Raw genomic sequence first — 5,157 nt, forward strand, 5'->3', positions numbered from 1 at the left:
ACTTCTCCCAAGTAGGGGCTGTCCTTCTGGCAGCTCCGGGTACTTTCAATATTGGTCAGCAACACCGTCATTCAAAAGCACCGATTCTTCTCCTTAGTCAGCGTCCAGCTGTCATGTACATGTGAGGCGATTGGAAACACTGTGACTTGGGTCAGGGGCACCTTAGTCCCCAAAGTGACATCCCTGCTCTTTAACAGTTCAGAGAGGTTCTGTGCCACGGGTTTGCCCGTGCGGGCCATGGCTTGACTGTCCAGCGCTGCCTCCATGCGTGTTGATTGTAGAGTACAATCAAGGCCCGGCAGCTTCCAGCCTTCCTGTATTTATCATGAGGCGGTCTTGGTCCAGGCAGGGGGTTGGGTTTCTCTCATTGAGTTGCACTCCACACTGAAGGCTGCCGTCTTTGATTTGCATCAGCAAATGCTTCAAGTCCTCCTTTGCACCGACAACAAGGCATGAGCAAACGTCTTTCTGGAATTCTCTGCTTTCAGCCAGGATCTGACGTCGCCCGTGATATCCATATTTTCCAGGTCCTCCTCTGAATCCTGCCTGGAGTTTTGGCAGCTCCCTGTGGATGCACTGCTGCAATCATTGGGAATTATCTTCATCAACATTTGACTTATGTGCGACAGGCCTGGTATTGTTAGATAGTTTCCACATTCTGTTGGGTCACCTTTCTTTGGGAGGGGCACAAATAGGTGTCTCTTCCTGCCACTTGGCCAGGTAGCTGTCAATTTCTTGACATGGACCAGTGAATGCTTCCAGCTCAACATCTGCTTGTTGGAGCATGGCTGGGGCTCTTCCATCAGACCCAGAGCCTTGCTCTTGGCCAGGGCCTTCAGTTCAACTGGACTTTTCCCTTCAGTAGCCTAAGTTCTTGATCATATGCTACCTTTGGAAATGGTTGAATGTCAATCCATCCTTTTGGAACAGTATATTCTGTATATTCATTCTGTCTTCTTTCGATACTTCCTGCATCATTCAGTACCTTGGCCATGAGCTTAGTTTCTGCTGTCGGGTTGATGCTGACTCACAGCGACCCTACAGGACATGGCAGGATGCGCCTGTGGGTTTCCAAGACGACTCATTCTGGGAGTAGAAAGCCCTGTATTTCGCTTACTGTAACTTGAGGCTTGAATTTTTCTTCAGCCTGAGAAGTGCTGAGCCTCTTCTTCCTTTGTTGTCTCCAACGCCAGGGCTTTGCCGTCTCCTTGAAATGCTTCGCTTCGTCTTCTCGAGCTGCCCTTTGGCATTCACTGTCGTCTTTGCTTCCACGCGGTCTAGCTACTCTGCATCCAAGGGCAGATGCGCCTCTCTCTCGTCGACACTCCACTGGCCTCTTTCTCTCCTACACGGTCTCCTTTTCCTTCGAACGCTGTGTTGGGATCTGGTGGGAGTCGGCAGAGCAGGTTGGTGTTTCCTGTATCCATTGATACACACTTTTACTGTGCCTTTGGCTGAATCCCTCAATCTCATGTCCTCGTTCCACCTCCTCCTAGTTACACACACACACACACACACAGATGCCCATATACAATGAACCATGTTACCAGCCCTGCTCCATCCCCAGAATAAATTGACGATCGGCTGCTGTGATTGCTAGTCTTCTCATCAGTTGATTTCCAGATCTTCACTGGCAGGTCAGGAGCCCAGGTGGCACCATGGTTAAGCACTTGACCACGAACCGGAAGATTGGCAGTTCAGACCCACCAACGGCTTCACAAGAGGAAGGCGGGGCCTGGAAGCTCCTTGGGGCAGTTCTGCCCTGTGCTGTGAGGTTGCTAGGCCTTGGGATGGACTGTGGTGACGATGGCTACGGGTTCGCTTGCCTTTCTTCCTAACTCATCTTGGTCTGGACGCTCCTCTGCCTGCTGCCAACAATGCCGCCTCAGGAGAGCCTCCACTAACAGAGGGTGTGGTGCGTGAGGTGCGCTGACAACGTCCTGCTGCTGCTCAGAAGGTTTACAGACGTGGACTCGCCCATCCTTCTTCCCTTTCTGTTTTAGGCTGGACGATCTGCTGAAACCTCTCCATTATGAGTGACCCTGCGCGTGTTGGCAATACCAGTAATACAGTTTCCAGAATCACAGCCAGGCAAGCGACCACAGGTCTTCCTTATTCAATGTCCAACTTCCACGGGCATCGGAGGCCACTGAAAACACCATGGCTCGAGTCAGGGGCACCTTAGTCCTCAAAGTATCAGCCCTGCTTTTCAGTCCTCTAAAGAGGGCTTATGCACAGATGTACCTAATGCAAATCATCTCTTGATCTCGTCCCTGCTGCTTCCATGAGTATTGACTGTGGATGAAAGCAAGGCAAAATCCTTGACAACTTCAACCTTTTCTCCACTTTTCATGATGTTACCGATTGGTCCAGTTACGAGGATTTTGGTCTCTGTACATTGAATTGTAATCCATACCGATGGGTAAAAATCCTCGATCTCATCAGCAAATGCTTCAATTCTTCCTCAATTTCAGCAAACAAGGTTCTGTCATCTGCATATTGCAGCTTGTTAACAAGCCTTCCTCCAATCCTGATGCCCCACTCTTCTTCATAGAATCCAGCTTCTCCGATGATGTGCTCCGCATACAGACTGAACGAGTGTGGTGAGACAACCCTGACCACACTTTCTGATTTTAAACCATGCAGTGTTCCCTTGTTCTGTTCACACAAATGTATAGGTTCCACATGCACACAATGAAGTGGTCTGAATTCCCATTCTTCTCAAGGCTATCCATAGCTTATCATGGTCCCAGATAGTCAAATGCCTTGGTGGTCAATAAAACACAAGTAAATATCTCTCTGGTATTTTCTGCTTTGAGCCAAGATCCATCTGACATTAACAGTGACATCCCTTGTTCCATGTCCTCTTCTAAATCCCGCTGGTGTATAGTTCTGTGAATTTTAACACAATAGGATGCAGCACAGTCCATCAGCCGTGCTTTATCCTGTTACAAGCACTCCTCACCACCACCCACCCCGACAGTCACTTAACACCTGTCATCCATCCAGCACTGTAGCTTTGCCTTTTCTGAGTCGCACACAAGTGGAATCATCTGGTACAGAGTCTGTAAGACAGGCTTCTCTTGCTCAGTGAAAGGTCTTTGAGATGCACTCAGGTGTCACATGCATCAATCGCGCATTCCTTTGTACAGCTGAGCGGCATCTCATGGCATGTGTGCACCGCAGCGTGTGTGTCCACTCCCATGTGGAGGGGTGTTTTGGTTGGATCCCCCTTTACCTATCACAAATGAAGCCCTCATGACTATTCGTGCCCAGGTCATTGTGTGGTTACAAGTGTTTCTATCTCGAGATAAATGCCCAGAAGTGGGATTAATGGGTCCCATGGTGTCCTAGGTTGGGTTCCCGGGAGGAGCAAAAACAGAGGTGCATATATAGATATACAAAGAGGGCAGGTTATCCCAATAAAAATGGCTTGCACAGTTGCAGGAATTGATCTGCCCAGTCCAGTTCAAGTCCATGGGTTAAGCTGGAGGCTCTTTCTGAGCCAGCAGATGCCGGGCCAATGGACCGGGAAGCAGGAAAACCACAGCCTGGTGGATGTCGGCAGATCAGGCCTGTGGCTGGTAGAGTTGAATAAGTCCAAGTTCGGCAGGGTCTGATGGCTCCCCGCGTCAGCAGGCGGTATAGGAGGTCGTTGACAGCCCCCAGGGTCAGCAGGTTGTTGGCTGAAGGGCCGGCTACCCATGTGACAGACGTCAGTGGTCTCCATGGTGTCTGCTTAAATAGCAAGTCGGCCATGTCCCAGAGGAGACAGCTTCCGGGCAATGACCTGAGACTACCACTTCTCTGCCAGGGCCCACTGGAGGAAGTAGCTGCTGAAACCTTCTGCCAAGCAAAGCCAACTGAACGGCAGCAGCACGTTGTCAGGGCGAGGCCCAGGGGATGCGCCTCAGGCGGGAAGGCTCGAAGACGACTGAGCTGCCTCCTCCCCGGTGAGCCAACCATCATGGCGCAGAGGAGCAGAGGCTGCAGGAGGAAAGCCTTCCGGGCCTTCATCTGCGGATGGGGCACGACTCAAAGTGAGGATAAATCGCTGCAAACATCCAATGTACAAAGTAGGACCGTTGGGAGTCGTAAACAGTGAAAGGGAAGGCATATTCTAGAGGCTGGTGACCTGAATTGGACTGGGACTGGCCGTTTGAATCGGAAAGGCATCTGACCTCCTACGTCAGGAATGACCCAATCAAAAGGAAGGGCGCCCGAGGTCTGTCTTGAAGCTCAGTGCGCTCTGTGATAGGATAATGTCTATCCACATACAAGGAAATCCAATGCAACTATTATTTTTTTCTCCTCCGGATGTTGCTTTTGGTGCCATGTCTACAAATGGACTAATCCCAAGTCTTCAAGATTTTCTCCTGTTTTTCCCCTTATAACAGTTTGATATGTTGGGTAGGACCCATTCTGACCTCATCTCTAGATGAGATGTGAGATTGAAGTCAGAGCTCATCTCTCTGAGGATCGATGGTGGTTGTCTACACCCCACTTACTAACCACCACCAGCTCCACGCCAGTAAGATCAAATGGCCTCCTTCCTACCGATCTCTCTCCGGATTCCCTAGCCTGTTCCTTGGAGCTCTGCGTCTGCCTGTCAGCCAATTCCACGGTGTCTTGATGACGGTGTGGTTGGGTGTTGTTGCAGCTGCCTCTGGGTCAGCCAGAGTCATTGTGACCCTGCACATCACTGAACAGGATGCTGGCCAGGCCTGCGCCATCTGCTTAATGGCAGGATCGACCACGGGGATTCACAGGGTTTTCATTGTCTGATTTTCAGAAGTGGGTCTCTGAGTCTTTCTCAGTCTGGAAGCTCCACTGAAACTTGTTCAGCATCAGAGCCTCCACTGACAGGTGGTGGTGGCTGTGTGTGAGGTGTCCTGGCCTGGATTCAAACACTGGTTGAGATAGTTAAGGTTTATTGTGCCAACCTGGCCAATATACACATGTGGGATTAATTGAAGGGCAGAGAGATAAATGGCTCCGTGAGCCTCGCCTTTCTTGTTCTCTGGTCTCCTTCTCCGATGGTCAGACCAGTGTGTGGCTGCCTTAGCTGGCAAGTATCACTTCCTGTGAGACATCCCTGAGCAGAAGCCACATGGACCTACCCCGATGCAGCCCTGGGTGCTGGAGCAGCCGTGTGGA

The sequence above is a fragment of the Echinops telfairi genome, unplaced genomic scaffold (assembly GCF_000313985.2).
Source record: "Echinops telfairi isolate 266 unplaced genomic scaffold, ASM31398v2 ScPeMD7_2;HRSCAF=8, whole genome shotgun sequence".
In the NCBI taxonomy this organism is placed as follows: domain Eukaryota; kingdom Metazoa; phylum Chordata; class Mammalia; order Afrosoricida; family Tenrecidae; genus Echinops; species Echinops telfairi.